General features: G+C 40.1%; 1 protein-coding gene across 1 annotated transcript in view; it reads right to left on the bottom strand.

The window, feature by feature from the left end:
* LOC141144827 (cadherin-9-like) overlaps positions 1–18177 on the bottom strand; it is a 695333-nt gene extending 677156 nt beyond the window's left edge. Inside the window, exon 1 of the mRNA XM_073630885.1 lies at positions 17826–18177. The gene's annotated coding sequence lies outside the window, so the exon portion shown is untranslated. The remainder of the gene's footprint in view (positions 1–17825) is intronic.
* Between the last annotated feature and the right edge of the window lie 7992 nt (positions 18178–26169).

Below are 26169 nucleotides of genomic sequence, written 5' to 3' on the forward strand. Positions count from 1 at the left end.
ATGGATGCGGAGCGGCCCGAGGAGAAGAAGGGAAGAAGACGCGGATGCCGCGGAGGAAGATGCCGGATGAGAACACCGGAGGAAGAACCAGTAGAACCAGAAGAACCAGAAGAAGAAGAAGATGGAGGAAGAAACCGAAGGAAGATAGAAAAAAGAAGAAGTATTTAAATAAAGGAATTGTCAAAAACTGTCTCTTGTCATTTTTAACATTTTTGACACTTTTTTAGTGAAATGGTAGGGGTATGTACCCCCTTACCATTTCACACAGGGGGAGGGCTGGGATCTGGGGGTCCCTTGTCAAAGGGGGCTTCCAGATTCCGATAAGCCCTCCACCCGCAGACCCCCACAACCACTGGCCAGGGTTGTGGGGATGAGGCCCTTGTCCTCAGCAACATGGGGACAAGGTGTTTTGGGGGGCTACCCCAAAGCACCCTCCCAATGTTGAGGGCATGTGGCCTGGTATGGTTCAGGAGGGGGGGCGCTCTCTCATCCCCCCTCTTTTCCTGCGCGCCTGCCAGGTTGCGTGCTCGGATAAGGGTCTGGTATGGATTCTTAGGGGGACCCCACACCATTTTTTTTTAGTTTTGGCGTGGGGTTCCCCTCAAAATCCATACCAGACCCGAAGAGCCTGGTATGGAATTTTGGGGGACACCCACATCATTTTTTTTTGTTTTGGTTCGGGGTTCCCCTGTGGGGAATTGCCATGCCATTTTTATCAATGAACTTTTATGTGTATTGTCGGACCGGCAATTCATTAATAGCCACGAGTAGTTTTAAATGACTTTTTTCCTTTGAAATGTCATTTTGCTGTCAGACTGTTCTAAACACGGGAAACATGCGCCCCTTTACAGGCATACTATAGACACCCCCAGGTATGAAATTTAAAGGGATATTACACTTTTATTGTTTCACTTTAAGCATTATTAAAATCACTGCTCCGAAAAAACGGCCGTTTTTACAACTTTTTTTTTGCATTGATCCATGTCCCCTGGAGCAGGACCCGGGTCCCCAAACAATTTTTTTGATAATAACTTGCATATAAGCCTTTAAAATTAGCACTTTTGATTATTCATGTTCGTGTCCCATAGACTTTAACGGTGTTCGCGTGTTTGAACACATTTTTTGCCTGTTCGCAAGTTCTGGTGCGAACTGAACAGGGGGGTGTTCGGCTCATTCCTACTGGTGGTGTGTATTGTAATCAGGGCACTAATGATCAGTGCCCTGATTACATGTCTTGATGTCCCCTGGGTGGAGATGCCGCTGATCGGCTCTCTTCACCACACACTCTCTCAGTGTGAGTCGATGAGAGCCGATTACCGGCATCTCCATGTTTACATGTGACCGGCTGTGATTGGACACAGCCAATCACATGCTTAAAGAGGCATGGCTCTTTACAGAGATTGGGGTTCCATTGTGTCCTAGCAACACAGTGCAGCCGCGGGCATGTGAGAGCTGCACTGCCCCTCCGTCATTTGACGGTGGGTAGGCAGCAAGAAGTTAAATAACTTTTTGAAATTTATTTTCTAAAGGCAAATGGGGTGTTCACTTTGCAAAGGAAGTCATACTTTGCAAGGAGTTTTCCCCAGTGCTGATAAACAATATTTTGTTTGCACATGATTGAGTGATGAAAGTCAGTAGGCAGTTTATTTATCCTTAGTAAATCAACCCCATTGCCTTTTTAAATAAAGTTACTATATTTTAAACTCTGTCTGGTCATGGCAACAGGGTCTTAAAGGTCAAGGCTCAGCCGGGAGTTATAGTGCTATTTAGAGATGACAGTCTTTATAAAACTCTAACAAAGGTCTTCTATTACATCTTATGATGATTCTAATAACATCCACTGCACAAGGTCGTAAGACTGGGGAGGTCTTTCCCCCAAAACACGTTGGATTTATTTGATGCCCTTATAAATAAGCATTTCAAAAAGAACTTGCATTTTTGTACTAGACACATGTTGATAACCACCTCAGAGTTTATCGTTTGCTGAATGCTAGTTTTTTCATGATCAGAGAAGTAGTAGAACAAGGTCCAAATACATGATACCTTAAATATGGATCAGCTCCTTCGACAAAAGACATACTCCATCATTTAGCCATCAAAACCAAATCTAACATCATATCAATCCAATCCAGCAATATCCCACACAAATTAGATATTTTTAAGGGTCAACATTTATACAGAAAATTATGTAAATGGTGGCTGTTTCCATTAGAACATCCAGTGGTGGCTACCGTTTGTGTTTGTAAAGTGTTTACTGTGGCATAAGCCTGCCCCAGTGACACTCTGTTTCAGTCTGTTTGCCCTCAGATTGTTATCCCTTCAGCTGAAAATCTCTGCACAGAGTGAGGCTGAGGGTGCAGCCATCAAACTCCCTATGCAGTCTCTTGGATTTCCCTATTCTTTCTTTTTCCTTCAATACACTGATATTACGGCTGCTTGGTACCCCTTCTTATTTTATAGTGAGGGGGATGGCTTATTTAGTAGACACCTTATTGGCCATGGTTCAAATGGCATGCAGTGCATTATAGCATAGAAAAACCTGAGTGAATTAAGACATAAATTCACCAGGACTGCAAAATTCCTTCACTTACACCCCCTCACTTACACCCCCATCTCACAGGTAAAAGGCCAGCAGTTTCCTGAACTCTGTCAGCGTCCACAGAATCCTTACTGGGCCACACTATGGAGGATTACAACTTGTCCCCAGCAGGGCCTTCCTTAGCCTTTCCCCCTTAGGCCTACTCTCCTGGCTTGCCAGACACAGATGCTGCATTACAAACTTCTGATTTACTATGCAAAATGTCCAAATTACTGAACAGGGGACTGACCAATACTGCAGCCAAAATTATGGGGGACATTATGTCCAATTTTCAAAATTTGGATGCCAGAATGGAAGCTATAGAGCAGAAATTGGACATCACGGTCTCAAGGACCAATCAGAACTCTGACCACATTCACAGAGCTCTTGGACCCCCCAGGAGGGAGGGATCCCCTAGGAATGTCATAGTCAAGCCGCACTTTTACGCCACAAAAGAGGAAGTCATTCGACAATCTTGGGCCAAATCTCATGTGATGTGTCAGGGTCACCAAACCCAAATATTTGCAGACCTTTCTTCTTTAACTATTCAAAGAAGAAGATCCCTCGAACCCCTCCTGAATGTTCTTTTCCAAAAAGAAATCAAATACTGGTGGGGATTCCCGTTTGCTGTTAAATTCACCTTTAAATTCACTTCTAAATAACCCTTTTAACCCTCAATTCTTTTTGGGGTTCAACCTGTTGTTGGAGCTTTAGCTCCTAACCTCTCTGAACTACACGCTTCTAACTTTTGCATTTTACATTCTAACTTTGGACCTATATCCTTTTGTTTATTATTCGACTTTCTAACATGAGGGCCACATGCTTTTGTTCCGTTTCGCCAAAAGTTGGATCCACTATTTATCATCTCATTAAAAACATCATGAACATTCACTTTTTTAGTCCAACCAGGGGACTCAAATGACCCTCAGCCATCACATGGACAGAATCGGTCCACTCTGGAGTGAATGCCTGGATGCAGCTAGTTTCTCCCAGCAAAGACTGATAGGGTCGAACACCGACCACAATCCCCCTGGCACTCACAATAAAAGGGGACTAGGATATCCCTAGAAGCTGGGAGAGGTTATCCCTAATTAGGATCCAAATGGCCAGGATGCCACCAATATGATGCCCTTTTCATCAGGATATAAATTTAAGCATCTCGGGGACCCCATCTCCCCCACTTGTTGCGGAGTGGGAGACGCCTTCCCCTGACATGGTCTCGGGGCTTTAATTCCCCACAACTCTTCATGTTAATGTTTTTGTATGTTAATGTTTTTGGTATGTTTTCAATTGTTTTAATTGGATGCCGTGGTCCGAGGTGGCTCACGTGCCTCCACCTACCCCATTGTCACGGGTATCCATCACTATGGGATAGGTCTCCAGATTCCTCCACGGAACAGGGGCATTTCGTTCTCTAGATTGATGGACACATATCCATCAATTCTGGGAGGTTCTCTCAACAGACCTTCTTCTTTTTCTCCAATAGTTTCTCCTCTCTTTCTAGTCCTACCTCTATTCTGTCTCCTAGCCAATCTCCTGGAATGTGTTCCTTCACACTCTCACTCCTGGAACTATCTCTTTTCAGCGATACGACCATCCATAACCCAAAGAAAATGACAGAGGGTAAGTGACGGTGGCTTTCTTAACATCCCACATCTGATTCTCCATGGCTGACCCACACACTACATCTATACTTCTCAAGGTTGCCTCAGACAACACCCAGGGGATAAACTCCCCAATTAAGCGGAGGAAGGTTTTGGACAGCTTTCTCTCTCGAAAGCTGGACTTTGTTTTGCTCCAAGAGACTCACTTCCCTGCCTGATACAATCCCAGATTCCTGCATGCCCACTATTATCTCGTATCACGCTTCCAATAAAGGGCAAATTATTTTTTTTTCAAAATTTATTTATTTATTTATTTCAGGTATTTATATAGCGCTGTCAATTTACACAGCGCTTTACATATACATTGTACATTCACATCAGTCCCTACCCTCAAGGAGCTTACAATCTAAGGTCCCTAACTCACATTCATACATACTAGGGACAATTTAGACAGGTTCCAATTAACCTACCAGCATGTCTTTGGATTGTGGGAGGAAACCGGAGTACCCGGAGGAAACCCACGCAGGCACAGGGAGAACATGCAAACTCCAGGCAGGTAGCGTCGTGGTTGGGATTCGAACCAGCGACCCTTCTTACTGCTAGGCGAGAGTGCTACCCACTAGACCACTGTGCCGCCCCTAATGACTTTGGAATGTGTTTACTGACTAACAAATGTTAAAACTGATAAATTAGTGTATTGAAGTGGTTATGGGTACCCTGCACCAAAATTTTTAAAAAGATGGCGTGGGGTCCCCCCCAAAATCCATACCAGGCTCTTCAGGTCTAGTATGGATTTTAAGTGGAACCCATGCCAAAATTAAAAAAAAGAATGGCATGGGGTCCCCCGAAAAAATCCGTACCAGGCCCTTCAGGTCTGGTATGGATTTTAAGTTGAACCCCACGCCAAAATAAAAAAAATGGCATGGGGTCCCCCAAAATCCATACAAGACCCTTATCTGAGCATGCAACCTGGCAGGCTGCAGGAAAAGGGGGGATGAGAGAGCGCCCCTCCCTAGAACTGTACCAGGCTACATGCTCTCAACATGGGGGACCCCCCAAAGCACCTTGTCCCCATGTTGATGGGGACAAGGGCCTCATCCCCACAACCCTTGCTGGGTGGTTGTAGGGGTCTGTGGGTGGGGGGCTTATCAGAATCTGGAAGCCCCCTAAGGGAGCCCCCAGATCCCGCCCCCCATGTTGAGGACATGTGGCCTGGTACGGTTCAGGAGAAGAGGGGCACTCTCCCGCCCCTCTTTTCCTGTGGCCTGCCAGGTTGCATGCTCGGATAAGAGTCTGGAATGGATTTTGGCGGGAACTCCCATGCCTTTTTTTATTTTGGAACAGGGTTCCCCTTAAATCTATACCAAACCTGAAAGGCCTGGTACGGATTTTGGGGGGACCCCCACGCCAATTTGAAAAAAAAATTTGACACAGGGTTACTGTTAATATCTATACCAGACCTAAAGGGCTTGGTAACGGACTGGGGGGGAATCCATGCCGTTTTTTTCAATGATCCGGCAATACATTACAACCGCAAGCAATTTTGAATGACATTTTTTCCTTTAGAAATGCAATTTTGCTGCAGGACTCTTATGAACATGGGAAAAATGTGCTACTTTACAGGCAGACCAAGGGGACCCCCCAGGCACGATAATTAAAGGAATATTTCATTTTTATTGTTTCACTTTAAGCATTATTAAAATCACTGCTCCTGAAAAAATTTCCATTTTTGAAACTTTTTTTTGCATTGATCCATGTCGCTTGGGGCAGTACAAAGGTCCCCAAACACTTTTGATGGCAATAACTTGCATATAAGCCTTTAAAATTAGCTCTTTTTTTCACGTTCGTGTCCCATAGACTTTAATGGTGTTTGCGTGTTTGCACAACTTTTTCGCCTATTTTCATGTTCTGCTGCAAACCGAACCGGGGGGTGTTTGGCTCATCCCTAGTATACACAAATGCCAAGAGCCTAGCTAAAAAAATAGAGGAACTGGAGCTGCTTTTATTTGAGGAGGACTTAGACTTTATGGGAATAACAGAAACTTGGTTTGACAGCTTGCACGACAGGCTGGTAAATATCCAGTGGTATTCCTTGTATCGGAAGGACAGGGAAGGTAGAAGAGGGGGAGAGGTGTGTCTATATATCAAAAAGGATTTAAAGATGGTAATGATGAGTGACATTGTAAATGGGACAAGGGGAGAGGTGGAATCCGTGTGAGTGGAAATTTAAGGAGAAGAAGTAAGTGGGAAATAATAGTGGGGGTATGTTACAGGCCCCCAATCTGAAGGAGGAGGGGGAGCTGGACCTCCTATTACAGTTAGAAATGGCAGCAAGGAAGGGAAATGTCATCATAATGGGGGACTTCAACTATCCTGATATTGACTGGGCAGTAACATAAAAATTCTTATTAATGAGAACAAAATGGCCTTTAAAAATATAAAGGGAATGGGCCATTGTCAGCATTCCAACACTACAAGGAGTGCAATAAGAAGTGTAATAATGAAATCAGGGCGGCTAAAAAAGACTACGGGAGATACATAGCAGAGGAGAGTAAAAAAATTCCAACAATTTTTTTAGATATATTAACAGTAAAAAAGCGTGATCAGAGCAAATTTTCCACATAACAGGCGATGAAGGGATGATGGTTATGGATGACACAGAGAAGGCGACTGTACTAAATGCACACTGTACACAACTGTATTGTTAGTAACACATCACATGACTAGGGATTAGCCGAACACCCCCCCGGTTCGATTCGACCAGAACATGCAAACAGACAAAAAATGTGTGCGAACATGCGAAAACCGTTAAAGTCTATGGGACTGGAACGTGAAAAATCAAAAGTGTTAATTTTAAAGGCTTATATGCAAGTTATTGCCATAAAAAGTGTTTGGGGACACGGGTATTGCCCCAGGGGACATGTATCAATGCAAAAAACTGTTTTTAAAAAAGCCGTTTTTTCAGGATCAGTGATTTTAATAATGCTTAAAGTGAAACAATAAAAAGGAAATGTTCATTTAAATATCATGCCTGGGGGATCCCCTTTGTCTGCCTGTAAAGTAGCACCTCTTTCCCATGTTTATAACAGTACAGAAGCAAAAATGACATTTCTAAAGGAAAGAAAATGTCATTTAAAATTGCTTGCGGCTGTAATGTATTGCCAGATACTGGCAATATACATAAAAAATCATTGAAAAAAATGGCGTGAGTTCCCCTCGTCCATTACTAGGCCCTTCGGGTCTGGTATGGATATTAAGGGAAACTCCACGCCAAAATGTTAAAAAAAATGGCGAGGGGGTCCCGCCCAAAATCCATACCAGGCCCTTTAGGTCTGGTATGAACATTAAGGGAACTCCATGCCAACATTTTTTTTTTAAATGGGGTGGGGTCCCCCCAAAAATCCATACCAGGCCCTATCTATCTATCTATCTATCTATCTATCTATCTATCTATCTATCTATCTATCTATCTATCTATCTATCTATCTATCTATCTATCTATCTATCTATCCATTGAGGGACAATCAGTACACTCTGATTTATAGGAAATAGGGATTTCTCCATGTACTGACTTCAGGAAAATTCCACAGGTACATGTATGTACTTCAATATATTATATTATAATGTATGGAATATTATTTTCTACAGTGCAAAACAATGTTTTATTTTTCAAAATACAACCTGCATTTTAGTCCGTTTAGCCCGCCTGCGGGCTAGACCACACCCCGGCTCCTACTTGCTTACCAGGGCTTAAATTACATTTCTTTGGGTCCCATCAGGCCAACAGAGGGGTCCAGAAAGTGGGAGAATAAGAGGGACATTTTCAGGTTGTATGCGGATAAAGTCAGTAACACTGTTTTGTTGCACCTTAGGGGGTGGGTGAGGTGAAAACTGGGCTGGGGGGCCCTCAGGAAGACTGTACAGGGCCCCATGATTTCTAACAGCACTGTTTGATGCACTGTCATCATCTGAAGATGATCCAAATGCCAGGGTACCTAGAAGGTTTCTATATTTTCTAAAAAAATGTACTCCAGAACCTGATGTGGAATGAGAGATCCATGTGGCTAGTCAGTGTCATGGACATATATATTTGACATTTTTAGCGTGTATAGAATGGTGCACTGTAAGCACCTCTAAAATGTGAGTACTTTACCTCATACTTTTAATAGAGATGCTTTTAATATATAAGTACTATTGACATTTTTCCTTTGCATATGCCATTTGAGGAGATCAATATGGAGTGAAGTAGAAGGGGGGAACTGTGGGACTTTAGATGAGGCAAATGACAAAAATTGGGTTAAAAAAATGATATGTTTTATTGACATTAACAGACAATCATGGCATATACTGTATACACACAAACCAATGTGGAATTTATATATATATATATATATATATATATATATATATATATATATATATATATATATATTACAACTATGTCACATTTTGGGGAATTACAATGTGCTGTAACTATATGTGTATATATATATATATATATATGTATATATATATATATATATACATATAGTTGCAGCACATTGTAATTCCCCAAAATGTGACATAGTTGTAAACCATACATGATGAAATTGGCAGGAAAGGTAAAAAATTATAAATGATAGAGTCTAAATACAAAAAGGGTCCTATTAGAAGAAAAAAAAAAAATCACTCCTTACCACCACTGTTGAATACAATATGGAGAATTTTCTATCTTTTTTGTTTTGGAGACATTGGTTTTGCACCCAATTTGCATGTGGGTCTACATACCTCAACTCCCGGGACAGAAAATTATATTGGCCTTTGTTTCATAGTACCGCATACTTCTGAACTTAGCCCTATGTAAGTATTTAGGACTGGCAATCCTCTTTTTTTCTGGTGTTTTTAGTCTAATACTAGATCATACTGATATCTGGTTTTTTTAGACATTTCCATGCATTCGCTCCTGAGGTAGTAGTAATCCACAAAACGCGTTGAGAATTTTAGGATGCAGTCATATTTTTTTAATAGGACACTTCTGTATTTAGACTACACCATTTATCGTTTTTTACCTTTCCTGCCAATTTCATCATGTATGATATACAACTATGTCACATTTTGGGGAATTACAATGTGCTGCAACTATATGTGTATATACAAATTCAACATTGGTTTGAGTATATATAATTATTATTTTACATGCATTTATTAACTGCAATGTGCTATAATTTTATTTTTTTTATGCAATTTTTGTCATTTGCCTCATCTAAAGTCCCACAATTGCCCTCTTCTATTCCCAGAGATATGGATTGAGGCACATTATTATATGTGTTCTCATTTAAAGTCTGAAAAACTCCTTCATTTTAGATATGGAGTGAAGCAGCGTCAAAGGGAGGAGGTTTAAAGAGACGCATATATAATTATTCTAGCCCGGGAGAGGCTAAAAAGCTTTGTTTGGCCAAGCTTAAGTGTGAGGTCACACGCAGCAAGGTAAGAGCATACTAATAAGGAGGGAACACAAGTGTGTTGATACACTACTAAGACCATTGGAGCACTACAAGCAGCATATGGAATTTGGTGGATGGCAATATATTGATCACCTTCTTTGGATTTAATACATGGACTGCACTGTTATATATAAAATACACTTTGTGTGATTGCACGGATATTGCATGAATTGTTGTCAGGATATCACTTTGTGTAAACTTAATGCACAGTTATTAATTTTCACAATACTTGTGTGTATATATATATATATATATATATATATATATATGTTTATTATTTTATTTTAACAACATTGTTTGTATACACAAAGAAACGTTTTTCTGCTTTACTATTGGTGTAAGCTTTTTAGCATGGCACATGAATTTGATATAGTATTGGACACATTTGTATGGGAATGTGAAAGTGCTTGCAGCTGGGTTCTAGGATTAAAATAACATACACAGTCACTCGCAAGATTTTATTATTATTTCGAGACTACAGTTCCACCCAGATACAATCCTTTTTTTTTAACTGAATGATATAATTAAAGTGATTGTAAAGGCTACATTTTTTTGTGCATTCTATGCATGAAGGTAAAAAAAACCCTTCAGTATGCAGCTCCCCTCTTATACTTACCCAAGCTCGATCTCAGTCCAGGGATGTGCACAAGAGCAGCTGTTTTTCTGGTTCTCTCCCTCCTTATTGGCTCAGACACTGCAGTGGGAGCCATTGGATCTCACTGATGTCAATCACAGCCAGTGAGGATGGAATTGAGTCGAGACCCGCTCTTTGTGTCTTATGGACAAACAGCGCTGGGTTCAGGAGCAAGAATTCACAAGTGCCCCCATAGCAAGCGACTTGCTATGGGGGTGCCTAGCAGGTCGGAGGGACCAGGAGCACTAGAGGAGGAGGATCGGGATGCTCTGTGCAAAACCATTGCACAGAGCAGGTAAGTATGGCATGTTTGTAAATTACCTTAAATATCACTTTAAGTTCAAGGTTCTGTCAAGTAACTGCTATTCTGACCCATTCCCTTTTACAGTAATTTGGACTTTCTGATGTTAGCATAGTGGCATTATTTTCTAGATAGCAAAAGAAGTTTACTAAATGTCTTTCTAGTTAATAATACTGTTAGTATGTTATATTTTAGTTGTTCCGATTAGTTAAATACAGACTATGAGCCAGTCATAGTTCAAGTATTTAGAATTGCCTAATAATATAGAAGACATGTAATTATGTATTAATCAGAGTGTTCTGTGATGAAATTAAAAAGGGAAATATATATGGAATGGTATGGTAATGCAGAATGTCTTAGATAGCCAAAGTGTACAAAAACGGAATGGAAGAATTTTTCTTTTTTAAGTTTCATCCCAGATTACTTCAATGCAGAATTATTTAATTCATGCATTAGCAAAAGGAAGAACACAATGGAATATGACTGTAGGACTGGAAAATGCTGTGATTAAATGCTTTATCTTTTCCACTTATCAGTGTTTTTCATATCAGTAAAAAGAAATGTGTTTTAATTCTGTCCACAAATGATTTATAGCAACTATTAAAAAGGACAGCAAAGCAGAGCTGATGTAATAAATGGGACCTACATAAACTTTAAAAGACTGGGTTTCAGGCACAGTGGCTAATGGCATTCTAGTATCAACACATACTGAAATCATAATTCTCGTTCAATTACTTAGGGTTGTACATAATGAAAAACTAAACAAGTTCATATGAAATCTGCCTCAGAAATGTAGGCTAGTAATGATTTTAGATGCTAGCATTATTTATTAAATATTTAAACCTTATATTATGTGCAATTTGTTTCATAACTAATCAAAATTCGGACAAATTCTGCATCTTCTGCAAGAAAAAGATAACAAATTTCAACTAATACAAAAGAAATAAAAATGAAAATAACAAATTAATTTGGCATGATTCATTCATTCGTTAAAAGGTCTAATGAAACAGCAGGTTGACTCAGAGTAAATCTTAAAGCCTAATCAGCTGATTCATTTTGTGGTGGAGGTTGGATTAATAATACTGGAAAAGTGCATTCCTGAGAGTGAGTGAGAAGAGTGTTGTATTTGAGCGAAGGAGACAAGTCTTGAGAAGCAGTAGAAGAGATATTGTGTGTGTGTGTGCTAATGGATTCAGGCTCTAAAAATCAGGTTCCTCCTGATACTAGCAGCAGTGACACAGCACAACCACTGGCAAAGTGCATTCCTGAGAAGGGTGTTGTGTTGCATTTGAGCAGGGGAGATGAGTTTTGGGAAGCAGCAGAAGAGATATTGTCATTGTGTGTGCATTAATGGATTCAATAAACAAACAACTTTCAGAATTACGATTCGTTATCACAATTATATACATAAATAATGAATTATCCGAAAATGAAACAATTAAACAATAAAACAAATTGATTAGTTATAACAAATATCTATACTCTGCACAAGTCTACCTTAGATTTAATTGGAATATGCTATTATTCTATTCATAAACCGAATAACTATGCGTATAAGTCAAAACACCTTGGTTCAGTCTAAGGTGGTTTTGATGCTCAGGCGCCGAATCTGAACCCCAATGAACTCAAAGTAATGGCTATTTCTAATAGGCAAAGGATTGTCAAATAAATGGCAATCAGGGGCTGGGCACTGCCCTGGAGAATAAGCAAAAAAAAAAAAAACTTTGCACATCTGTGCGATGTATACAACCTACTACAGCAAAACTGACAAAAATAGAAAAATATATTTAAATTGCTGTCAAAATGACATTTCCCAGCTGCTTTGTTCTGCTTGTAAGTGAATTGGCTGGGGATTCCTTTGTGTATATCATATCCTTGTTCAACAGGGGCTTATCAGAATCAGGAAGACAAGTTTTGCATGCTACCTAGCTGTTATCCCTACCCACTGTCAGTATTTTCTGAATCACTGACCTAGAACAAGAATGCAGACTGAGAAAATAAAAATCCATAGCTTCTCTAGGTAAGTGTCGGTCAACATGATAGCCAGGCAACTATGGCATTTTTCAAAGCAAAGGTCAACAGCGGAAGCCCCCAAATTTCTCCCATGACATCTCTCCTTTGAAATACATCTTTTTAAACTAATAAAACCAACAGAAGAAATTAAAATTGGGCTCTGAGAAGTGCCTGCACATACCTTTTTGTATTTTCAATGCTCCATAAATCCCAAACCCATTGGCATTCTATTTACAAACTTCAATTTTCAGTTCAGATGTTTGAGCTCTGGCATTCCTGCATACAATATGATCCTCTTTGTACAGCCAAGGAATACATTGCTTTAAATGATAAGGCACCAAATCTCTTTGTTGCAAAAAGTTGCAATTGGCATGGTGAGCACCTCAGATCAGTGCGTCCAAGAACACCCAGAAGGCCAGAAAATGTATGTGCAGACATCCTGTGGAGCCAATTGCTAACATTATTTGCTGCCCACTCCAGTTTAGATATATGATATGCTTACCTTAATTTATGTTAGCATAATGGTAAGATATGTCTTAGAGCAGTGGTCATCGACCCTGTCCTCAGGGCCCACTAACAGGCCAGGTTTTATAAATTACCTTGGGGAGATGCAGACTAGAATACTGCAATCACTGAGCAGCAAATGATATCACCAGTGATGTATTTCAGTTATCTTGTAAACCTGGCCTGTTAGTGGGCCCTGAGGACAGGGTTGATGACCACTGTCTTAGAGTATCCACTGAACACACTCAGGTTTACCTACAGTATAAGATTGTGTATGTCTAAGGAAGCAGAACAAACCAGCACAGATTTCAGTAGAGGAATAGTGAATGATGCTTACCCTGGCTGGCAACATGAACTTGCATTTTGCAAATTAAACTTGGGGATTGACTGAGATTGAGTCAATAAAAGGGTAAAGAATATTCACTTAGCTAAATGAATAAACATCCAATCATGAGACACAAAATCCTATCCTTAAGTATTCCTGAGCAAGATCTGGCTACCAAAGTGAACACAAGTTTACGTTGTTATGTGAACATCTTAATTTTAAGTGAGCATTCTCTACCCCATTAGTAAAATAACACCTTTGTTTTTTTTTAATATCTTATGTATTATCCTAAAAATAAATCTGATTGTGGGAATAAAACGAGTAAATAGGCAAACCATTTCAACAGTCACTATTTCTTCCAGCTTTCATTTTCTAGCTCATAAATTACCTAACCAATACAAAGAATCCTAGACCATACAGACTAATAAAAGTGTTTTTATACTCCATTTTCATTGGATTTGAAGCTTACAGAGCATAGCCTTCAGGTCGGACTTTAAAAATCAGATTCTGTATTGCTTCACTGAGCCTCTGAGCCATATTCCAGACAATTAATCATTAAACTAGTTGTGATCTTCCCAGATGACAGAAAACAGGCCAAATGTAACACGCACAGTGTTATTGTTTAAAACCTAATCTGCTAAATAGCTGGACAACCTGTTCTTACTGCTTAATATATGGTATAAAAATGTATATATTATAAAGGAACCATTATTGGTATCTACCACAATTTACTTAAAAAGATATGATATTCACATGGAATTGTTTATGAAGATAGGTTTGTGATAGAAAAGCAATAACCAAGAAGTGGTTTGTTGCAAAAAATGGTAGGGAGTGGGTTAGTATTTATTAGATAGCATGGTCTATGTGTTGAAAGGTCTTTAATTTGCTTAAATGTATAGCTCAGTATAATAATTGTTGCAAGAAAGATAAAATCCATGGTAATACTTTTGCTCACCATGAAAGGCATTGTTATAACTGCATGCATTGTCAATCATTATACAATATATTTCAGTTCATTCAGTCAAGGGAAAATGGAAATTTAGATACTAACAAGGACGCATTGAATAACGAATTAAACAAGTCTCTGGATGCAATATAACATAAACAATAATGTGTGTTAAACTGGACACCAATATATTGATAATTCTAGCTAATCAGTGCAGAGCATGTTTTTTCTTCTTTTTTACCTTATTCTGAATGGTACATTCAAAATAGTTGCACCTGATTACCACAAAAAATGTATTTTGCAGCTAATGAATGAACCATCTCATACTGTACATTTTTGTAAAAAAATAAAATAAAACAGTAAGTATAAAAACTCTTATTGGCAACTATAAGTTTTTGACTGTTACTAAATATATGTATAGCAGTTCTGTACTCATCAAACTGACCACTTAAGACATCCTAACCAATTTCAATCTGATAATCTGGTAAAATTCCAAAATCCCCCAAAAATTAGAGCTACAATAGAAAAAGAAAATCTTAAGCATATGATCCTGTCAACCCACATGATTTGGTCAAAGTCATCAGGCCCATGGTTAAGTAGAAACTATCTATGTTTTAATGAAGGTCATAAAAACAGAGATTGCATTGTTTTAAGTAATTAAATAATACATGTTGCACTTAGATATAAATAAATATTTACCCTTAGGAAAGTTAAATTAAGTTTATAGACAATTCTGGACAAAAATACAGATGATTAATTGGCCAATACATGGTAGCAAATCATATTAATAGAATTTGGTAATATAGCAAAAATAATGAAATATCCTCCCAACTTTGTAATAGGTGCATTATAAAAGGTAAGAGTGGCTTCAGTTATTGGAAATGATGGAAAAAGAATGTATGTATTTGCACCATAATAATGACAGTACTGACATAGGTTTAGTGGACTGTTCATACATTCTCCAGAAATGCTTTCATAACACAAAGTCAAAAAAGGAAACACAAAGTCATAAAAACCTTCAAGATAATAATTTGAAGCTTGAATAGGTAATGTGGTAGATAATTGTTAAAAGATGTAAGTTACACATCAGTTCTTTGAAATTTTTCTTGCCTATAATCTTGGTTTATATTTTTAAAAACTTTATGTACTAGACATTACCTAACATGATAAAATGTATATTCTTTTCAGTAGCCTTATTCACACCTTCGATCAAGCCAGAGGAGTACCTTGGATATACCAGTCCCTAAAAACCTTTCCCATACATATTTAGGGCACAATTTTCAAGATTTGTTTTTTGGTACCGGTTCTACTCTTTGAGACTATATAAGAAACCACAAATACATGATGAACACTTTTTCAACATTTTCATTGTGTGAATGATTTTATGCAGTTACATTTCAGAGCAGACTTTAGAGATCTGAGGAAACTCAATGTGTACACCCAACATAAAGGCCAATTGTTAACACATTTGATCTAAAAATCTAAAAACAAAATATTTATATGGATAATGGTATAACTGAGCTATATGCTAGGTTGCAAGACTGATCCTGTGCCTTTATTACTTTGTGTTACAAAGAAATCATGCACATTAGGAGTCCTTACTTCCCTAATTGCATGCTTGTCTCAGGTCAGTAAAACAAAATACTTTGAAGCCAACAGGTCAGAATCAAAGCCAGGCAACTAGTATTTTAAACAGGTAATTAAACATGGCAGCTTACATTTTTCTATCTGCACAGGGTTCTTTTGATTCTGTATAAAAGAAATAGTGATGCTCCTCTTTTGAAAGCAAATCAACTGTACAGGTAGAATGAATTGGCTGTGAGAGCTATAAACTCTGCTGAGATATGGAGCTCTCATGGCATTGACTATGAAGTTATACATATGCATGAAAGATGAATACAAAAAAGCTTAACAATAACTATAAACGCAACAACAAAATATTACACTTACAGCTTAGCATAGGTATTTAAGTATAACCTTGAGAGGTGCATTTTTCAAAAAATGAACTGTTAATTCAGTCAAGATCAATTGATTCAGGCCTTTATATAGTTGCTTAGCCCTTTCAATGCCCTTGATTTAACTATTGTGCTGAGAAATATGAAACAAAAATAATTATAGTTCAAAACTAAAGAGCAGATGTGTATGACTACTCTCAATTGAATTCTATACTTTCCTCCTAAGTTCCTCGGTGACATTTTTTTTTTTTTTAATTCTGCAAAAAAATGTAATGTTATGTGAAAAAGTACATAATTTACCATAGTAAACATGGATTGCTAAATATTTTATCATATGCTTGTTGAGTTTTAATATATTAACAGTACAATGTCTTTAAATTAAAACGGCACATCATATAATGTTTCTGGAAATATGATTTTTTTTTATGTATACCCTGTTTCTTTTGTTTAACATATCTTGAATCTCACACATTTTAAATATTACCAGTTTAACAATGTTAATTAAATTTATTATTAATTTCATTAATATCATTTTAGGCAAGCAGAAACATTATTTTTATGGAAAGTCAGTATGGAATATTTTACTTATTCCTGGTATGCATGTAATGTTTCTGGTGCAATTTATTAAGTAAAAGCCCCAAGGTGATCCTCTAAACACTTTCAAACTGACTGTGGTTTATTTAAAATAAATAAAAAACTGTGGAGCAACAGTTCCTTTCAATCACAGTAAATATTGATTTCTTTACAACTGGTATTCATCATCCCATGTTTGGGACCTTCAAGGTAACAAGAAATATGCAATTACACCAATCCTACTATATATTGCTGGCAAGACAAAACACTTCATCATATAATTGTGTTTTGCTGAATCATTTCATTTCCTAATGTCAGTTTCACATGTTTCTGCAGCCTGGCAGCTTTACTGCTGATCTGTCCATTAATATGAAGAGGAAGGTCAGAAGTACCGTCGGATAACATCTGCTAAATAAGTTTTACATAAGGCAGTTCTGCTTAGCTAGTGTAGCAATATTGTCTTCCACCTGTCTTCTTCTGCTCTAGCACTGCTAAGCACAATTTTTTACTATCAAAACAATACATTGTTTCAGCTAAATAAAAATTAATATTTCTTAAAAGTATGACCCGGATTGTATTTTCTCTGCTAACGAGGGTACTTAAGAATATTAAATAAAAAAAGCTGAACATTGTAAAGAAAAAGTAAACTAAACACTCAGTGACTCCAAATCTACAAAGATCAATTTACATTAGTCATTATGACAATTGAGTTGAGAGCAAAGTAAACATCAATATATAAAGTGTCTATATAAGAAGCAGTGATTGCTTGCACAATGATGCTGTGCTGAACATAGTCAAGTGTTATACTGTATTTGATTTCATGTGCAAAAGTTAATATGTATAAAATATACAAACATATACCAAACAGATGACTTAAGAACACTAATATTAGTCTATTATTTCACTTACCTTAGATCATACTATGCATTAAGCACATCAATCGTTGTCCAGAAGGATGCTGTCAATGCATTCTTCACAGTGCTTACTGTATAGTAACTTCACTGCTAAATCTGCTCTTATCTAAAGGATCCCTCTTCCAGTATTATTTTAACTCTGACAAGCAAGGGATTGCAGTCCAATCGACTATCTGATTGGTTTTCTTTCAAAGCTTGATTAATAAGCAAGTCTCAGACGTGAGGCGATTGTGCTGCTGATAGAAAAGCAGTACTCAGCATGGTGGGTGATAACTAAGAGAGGAGGAGAGATAGCTGGAGTGAAATCTTGGCTGCACGCAGAATGATTTGCAAATGAATAGGGTGGGTTGGAACACAGAGGAGGGGTTTCTACTAGTTGGTAACAGACTACATCTATCCACACTTAATCAGCCCCATCTAATCTGCTAGAATACTGTCAGCAACAGTAGCAGCTGATGACATCTCTACAACTTCAGCATTATCAGAAAAATGATATGCCATTGTAATGCTGTAGTAAAAACATGCACACATTTGAATGTAGAAAGCCTTCAGATTACCTGTTAGAACCAACTTGATCAATCTACACTGTTTCAAATCTTGGATCTCTGTGTGGCTGAAGCTATTTTTAGGTTTGTTGGCAGGGATTAAAGCATTCCATCTGTTTAAGCATGCCGAAAAATAGAGGAAGCTCAAACCTAATATTAAATATGCTAATTAAATGGCAATCAGATCATTGGTGTAATTTAGGCAGCATTTAAGATGTTCAGAGCTACATTTAACAATTGGCACACTTCTATAATATTATAAACTAGAACTGTGTTCAGTTCTATGAAATACCTAAGCAGAATTGACCTTTGATGAGGCATTGTTTGTTCAGAAAATCTAAAAAAAAACAGGTTATTTTTGAAAGCATGATTTCTAAGTAATTTCTAAAATTGTTACCACCTACATCTTTATGCATATATTTACACCAGATGGGTGATCAGTATGCTTCAAAATTAAACCTGACAAGCCTTCTGGCGAAAAAGATTTTTTTTTTATTCTTTTTTTTTTTTCCGCCTTATTCTGCATACATATTATATTTAGCAGAGATGCATAGCCTGATTAAGGATTCACCATGGAATATCCTGATTTAATCACTCACAGGTTAAAAATTGAACCCAATGAGGCAAAAGATCTGATTTACTAAGGTGTGAAGTGCATTAAAATCAGATGACGTGAACCTGTGTTCCCTTTAAATATCCAGACATGCATATGAAATGTGTTGTTGTTGAAATTATTTGTAAATGAGAGCATGCTTTTTTGAGCACAAGTTCACTTGTATTCTTTTTAGTGCATTTTTACCATTTTGATAAATCAGGTCCAGTGTACCTTAACTCCTCCTTTTCAGCTACTCTTTGAATTATTAGTGAAGTGAAATATTCATGCACATTTTACCCTGATGTTACCTGCAGGCATTGGTAGTGTGCTAATTAGGGCCCTCCTAAGGTTGCATTCACACCTGAGTGACATGGGAATGTGTGTTTCTGTCCATGTTTCCTGAAATGCATGAAAAATGCACAAAAACATGCATTGCGCTTGTGGTGCCAATATTTTTTAGTGCTATCCTAAATACAGACAGCAGACATTCTTTTTGTCACGTTCCACGTCAAAAACATGCAAAAATGTACATCGGCAGATGTTTCTGCCCAAATTTCCTAAAATGCATGAAAAATGTGCACAAACATGCATTGCATTTACAGTGCCATTATTTCTTCGTGTTCAAAAATTTTATTAAAGTTTATAAAAATACAATACATGAATATCAAACAGAATGAAAAGAAAAATTAGGAATATTTCCAAATGCAAGCCATCAACAAATTGCAAGTCATAACAAAAGGCATATTATGTAACCATTGTACAAAGATACAGAGCAAAATGACCAAAGAGGATAGACCTCGGTTGAGGCAGGCTTAAATAGGTTCATAGTTTACGGATGATGACAATGACAATAGCAAATTATAGGAACAGGAAGGACATACTCAATATTGGAGGCTGTTAGGGATGTTGGTTATAGATGGTGGAATCACTGTGCAATCTTACACCCCATATGGTCTTCTGGAAATATCCCCAGGATATACTGGTAGGCCGCTCTCAAGATCGGCCCAAGCCAGCATCTCCAATGGGGAGTATAATGTCCAGAATTATCCAGGCTAAGCGGATAAAAGATACACATTGGTGAGGGAGCAGAGGACATAAGGGCTAAAAGCAAGTGGAACAGACTAGAGAAAGGAGGGGACAAAAAGGTGGGGAAGAGGTAGGAAATTCAAGTGAAAAAAAATGGGGTGGACGTAAGCAGGAAGGAGAGGGGGCCCCTAAGAGAGGACCGATGCAGCCATAACTTTTGCAAAGGTTTGTTTGGCTGCCATGGTGGTGAAAAGTAAAAGTTTAGATTGGCGGTGGGTCAGAGCCGTGGGTTTGTGGTTCAGGAGTGCCACTGTCGGGTCATGTGTCAGTGAAGTATCAAAAAGAGTTGAAAGAATCCCAAATACTTCAGACCAGAAGGTGTGTACAATAGGGCAGTCCCACCAAACATGAACATGGGTGCCCCGCTCATTGCAACCTCAGAAGTATTGCATTGGGTATTGTGGGAGAAATTTGGATATCCTGGCTGGGACCAGATACCATCTAGTGAGTACTTTATAGTTAGTTTCCAGGGCTACAATGTTAGGCAAGGCTGATTTAGTTGCCTGCCAGATATAGGTCCAGTCGACTGGATCAAGGTTAAGGTCTCCTTCCCATTTACTAACATAAGTTGGGGAGAGGATGATGAGTGAGATAGGAGGTGCATATAAAGGTCCGAGATAAGTCCACATTTATGGAAGGCAGACTTGCAAGCTTTTAATGTTGTGAAGCTTGGGGTAGAAGAATCAAGAGATGTGCAGAAAGCAATTTTTTTTATTCATTTGTAGATATCTAAAAAGTTCAGAAGAAGGAAGACCATGTGACTCACAAAGTGTCAGGAAGGATATGTGGATCTAGCGGAGAAGAGATGGTGGGCTCTGAGCAGCCCCATATTTGACCATGCAGAGAAGGAAGAGGGAGAAGACCAGGCTGGATAAAAGTAGGAGTTACAAAGAAAAGAGAAGAGGGGTTATGGAGAGACTGGGGGCTGAAGCGGAGTATAAGCCTATCCCATACGGCAAGGCTTTGTTTAGTGATGGGGTTGGAGATAGTCCTATGTTAAGGTGATGTTAGCCATAAGAGATTTGCGATGGAAAGTGGGTCACAGTCTACAGCTTATATTGCTACCCAAAGTGGGGTTTCCTTAGTTGCGTGATATTTAGGGAGCTGCGCTAATGGAGCTGCGTAGTAATATTTGGAGAAGTCGGGCACGCCAAGACCACCTGTGATCTTAGGGGTGTATAATATAGGTTTAGGCAAGCAAGGTTTAATTTTGCCCCAAATAAATTGAGCAGCCCTACATTGCAGGATCCGCAGGTAATAGGATGGAACCTGTACAGGTAGTACCTGAAAAACAATTTTAGGAATGATGGACATCTTGACAACAGTTATCCTGCTCATCCAAGCTAGGGGTAGAGAAGACCACTTTGACATAAGGTTGGTGAGGTGTGTTAGTATGGGGGGATAGTTGACAGCATATAGGTCTGAGGGGTTGATAGTGAATTTAATACCTAAATAGGAACTGTGTATAGGGGCCCAGGAAAAGGGAAGAATTTTGCACAGTTGAGCATGCAGAGTGGGCGACAGGAAGATATTCAGAGCTATCAACTTTTGTGGGTTAACTATAAGGCCTGATATTTGTCTAAAGCTGGATAGTGTGTCCAGTAGGTGTCAGGGTTGGGCTCAGCCCTTCCCTCTCTGAGCTGGCCGCTCAGCTGTCAGCTAATTGCCAGCTCCCATCTATCTCCACAGTCAACCAGCTGTTGTTGATTCTGCTTGTCAGTCCTGCCTACTTAAAGCCGTCCAGCTCACTTGATCTCTGCCTTCGCCTTGGTCACATCACCAGAAACCATCTCCTGTGTTCCTGTTTAAAGACTGGCTTTACTGACATCCCTTCTGGCTCATTATCCTGCTTGCTGTTCATCTACTTGGATCCCTGACTTCTGGCCTGGCTGATTAACCGATCTGTTTACTGAACTCTAGCTTGGCTGATTACCCGATCTGGTTACTGAACTCTGGCTTGGCTGACTACCCGATCCGGTTACTGGACTTTGGCTATGCTTTGACTACTCTTACTCTATTTACCTTTTTATTTTTGTTAATAAACAAGTGTGTTTTTACTGTACTTCTGTCTCGGTCTGGTTCATGGTTTCTTACAGCAGGCGAAGGCCATGAATTCAGAAGATACGGTCAATCCACTTGTTGGTAATATTTTTTCCAGATTGCATGAGCAAGATCACCGCAGGGATCAGTTTGCCATGGCCTTACAAACGCTCCTGAGTTGCACAGCTCACCTGGAATCCCCCACTGTGGCTGCTCTGGTACAACCTGAGTTGCAGGCCATCCCAGCTACTACGCCAGTCTCAGTGCAGGCACCCGCCTTGAGTATTAACTTTATAAGAGGTATGTCTGGTTCTGCCCCGCTTCCCCAGCGATTTGGGGATGATCCAGTTCAATGCAGAGGGTTTCTCCACCAAGTTAAGATATACCTTGAGATGCTGGCCCAGACGTTTTCCATTTGTGATATCTTTGCTTTCTGAGAGAGCCTTGGCCTGGGCTAACCCTCTATTGGAGACGCAAAAACTTGTTGTCTTGAGTTACCTTGAGTTTGTGGCCTCCTTTAAAAGGGTATTTGACATTCCCGCATGCTCTGCTTCTGCTGCCAAGTGCCTCATGTCCATCAAACAGAGTACAAGAACTGAGTTGCATACCCCGGCAGCAGAGGTTGCTTGGAACAATGAGGCCCTCATGGCTGCTTTTTCTCATGGTCTCTTGGATTCCATCAAGGATGAGATAGCAGCCCGAGATATACCAACTGAGCTGGAGAGCTTGATCTCGTTTTCCATCCTCATTGACTCCAGACTTTCTTTTAAGAAGCGCTTGCAGAAGCCTCCTGTACGTTTGTCTCCGAGCTTTGCAGTCCCACCTGTGCCTCCCTTAGCTCCCATGCCTCCTGGTACCGAGTCGGTCAGTGAAGATGAACCCATGCACTTGGGCTTCATGCATCTCTCTGCAGCTGAGAGAGCCTTTAGGAGGAGGGAGAGATTGTGCCTTTATTGTGGCCAGGCAGGTCACTTTTTGAAGTCTTGTTCTACCCATCCTGGGGACACCCGAACCTTGAGGTCCTGTCATGGACAGACCTTAGGTGGTGCTGTGTCATCCCCAGTTATCGAGAAGGATATGCCCCTGGTTTCGGTCACCCTTTCTTGGGCTAAGTCGTCTATCGAAATACAGGCTCTAATTGACTCTGGGGCTGCAGGCCTGTTCATTGATGCTGCCTTTGTATCAAGGCACTCGATTCCACTGCAGCTGCGTGACACTCCACTTGCCATTGAGCCCCTTGACGGGAGACCTCTATAGCCTGCCCATGTGACTCATGAGACGGTTCCATTGTCCATGGCCATAGGGGCTCTTCACCATGAGATAATCCAATTCCAAGTGATTTCCTCTCCTATGTTTCCACTGGTTATTGGTTATCCTTGGTTACAGAGGCACAACCCCTCTTTTGATTGGCTCCATGCTGAGGTTCTCTCCTGGTCACCAAAAAGCAGTGAAACATTCTTTCGGAAGGTAGCCAAGGTCCTGTGTATCTTTTCACTCTCCTCCCTGCCAGAGGAGTATCGTGATTTTAGCGATGTCTTTGACAAAGGTCAAGCCTGTAGTTTGCCTCCATACGAGCCGTATGATTGCGCTATTGACCTTCAACCTGGTGCCACTCCCCCTCATGGCCAGGTTTACCTTTTGTCGGTCTTGGAGGATAAAGCCATGGAGAAGTATGTTGCAGACGCACTTTCTCAGGGTTTCATCTGCAAATCCTTGTCTCCTGCTGGTGCTGGTTTCTTCTTTGTGAATAAGAAGAGCGGTGAACTGAGACCTTGTATTGATTATAGGGGTCTCAAACATTTCACGATTAAGAATGCCTATCCGATCCCGTTGATTACAGAGTTATTTTACCGCCTCAAGGGAGCAACAGTTTTCACTAAGCTTGATCTGAGAGGGGATTCCAAGTTGGAGTCTGTTCCAGTTCCTATGATTCCTCCTGATCATATTCTGGCTACGGTTCGTACCAGTCTCACTTCATCTTTGGGTGACAAAATTCTTGCTGCTCAGGTCGATGCTCCTCCTGAGAAACCTTGTAACCGCTACTTTGTCCCAGAGTGTCTCCATACTGTCATGCTCCAGACTTACCATTCTCCCAAGGCAGCTGGCCACCCTGGTTAGAATCAACTCGTTTGGGCCATTGCCCAACAATTCTGGTGGACTAGTCTACGTGCTGATGTAACTGCCTTCATAGCTGCCTGTTCCGTGTGTGCTCAGATTAAGACTCCACGACACCTTCCAGTGGGCCTCCAACTACCCATACCCAATGGATAGAGGCCTTGGACCCACCTGTCTATGGATTTCATTGTGAAGTTGCCCAATACCCAAGGCAATACAGTTATCCTTATGGTGGTTGAACGATTCTCAAAGATGTGTCATTGTATTCCACTTAAGAAGGTGCCCACTTCTAAGCAACTGGCTTTCATTTTTGCTCGGGAGATCTTTCGCTTACATGGGCTACCCAAGGTGATTGTCTCAGATGGGGTAGTTAGTTTGTGTCCCGGTTCTGGCGAGCCTTTTGTGCACAGCTGGGAATTCAGCTTGCTTTCTCCTCTGCATATCATCCGCAGTCTAATGGGGCTGCAAAATAAGCCAATCAGGCCTTGGAGCAATTCCTACATTACTATATTTCTGACCATCACAATAACTGGTCAGACCTATTACCATGGGCAGAGTTTGCTCACAACAGTGCCTTGAATTCTGCTTCCCGATTGTCTCAGTTTATGGCGAATTATGGTTTCCAACCTTCCATGTTGCCTGACTTGTTTTTTCCGCAGAGTATTCCTGAGCTAGAGGAGCATCTCCGTGGTCTTCGTTCCACTTGGGCACAAGTCCAGGAGGCTTTGCATCATGCTAATGATGACCTCTGACTTCATGTTCCATCACTGAAGTTCACACCTCGTTTTATTGGGCTTTTCCATATCCTTTGCAGGATTAACCCAGTGGCTTACGCGTTGGACCTTCCTCCTAGTATGCGCATCTCAAATGTGTTTTGTGTCTCCTTATTGAAACCTTTGATCTGCAACTGCTTTACCACCTCGGTGCCACGTCCTCACCCTATACAGGTTGAGAACCATGAGGAGTATTAAGTACAATCCATTGTTGACTTCCATAGGTTCCGTGGGTAGCATACAGTACCTGGTGCATTGGAAGGGGTACGGTCCGGAGGAAGGCTCTTGGGTCTCATCCTCAGACGTACATGCCCCTGTCCTCCCCTGTGATTTCCATAGACGTTTCCCCCCAAGTCCTGTGGTACTCCGAGGGGGAGGGGTCGTTGAGAAGGGGGTACTGTCAGGACTGGGCTCAGCCCATCCCTCTCTGAGCTGGCCACTCAGCTGTCAGCTAATTGCCAGCTCCCTTCTCTCTCCACAGTCACCCAGCTGTTGTTGATTCTGCTCGTCAGTCCTGCCTACTTAAAGCTGTCCAGCTCACTTGATCTCTGCCTTCTCCTTGGTCACATCACAAGAAACCATTTCCTGTGTTCCTGTTTAAAGATTTGCTTTGCTGACATCCCTTCTGGCTCCTTATCCTGCTTGCTGTTTCTCTGCTTGGATCCCTGACTTCTGGCCTGGCTGATTACCTGATCTGGTTACTGAACTCTAGCTTGGCTGATTACCCGATCTGGTTACTGAACTCTGGCTTGGCTGACTACCCGATCTGGTTACTGGACTCTGGCTATGCTTTGACTATGCTTACTCTATTTACTTTTTTATTTTTATTAATAAACAAGTGTGATTTTACTGTACTTATGTCTCGGTCTGGTTCATGGTTTCTGACAGTAGGTTAGGATATGAGGTCAAGGGGGAAGTCAGGAACATGAGGACATCATCTGCAAAATCCAGGCTTTTGATGTTTGGGTTAGAGTGGATTAAAAGGGTTAGTGGTTCAATTGCTAAAGCAAAGAGGAATGGGGAGAGGGGGCAACCTTGGCAAGTACCTCATTCTATGGGAAAAAAGTCAGTAGTATACATATGCTCTAGGGTTTTGTTATTAGGCAGAAACTCATTGCAATAAATGGGTTTCGAAACCCCAATAGTGTAAGTTAGAATGTAGATAAGGCCAGGAGAGCGTGTCAA

This window comes from Aquarana catesbeiana, linkage group LG05 (genome assembly GCF_042186555.1).
Source record: "Aquarana catesbeiana isolate 2022-GZ linkage group LG05, ASM4218655v1, whole genome shotgun sequence".
NCBI classification, from domain to species: domain Eukaryota; kingdom Metazoa; phylum Chordata; class Amphibia; order Anura; family Ranidae; genus Aquarana; species Aquarana catesbeiana.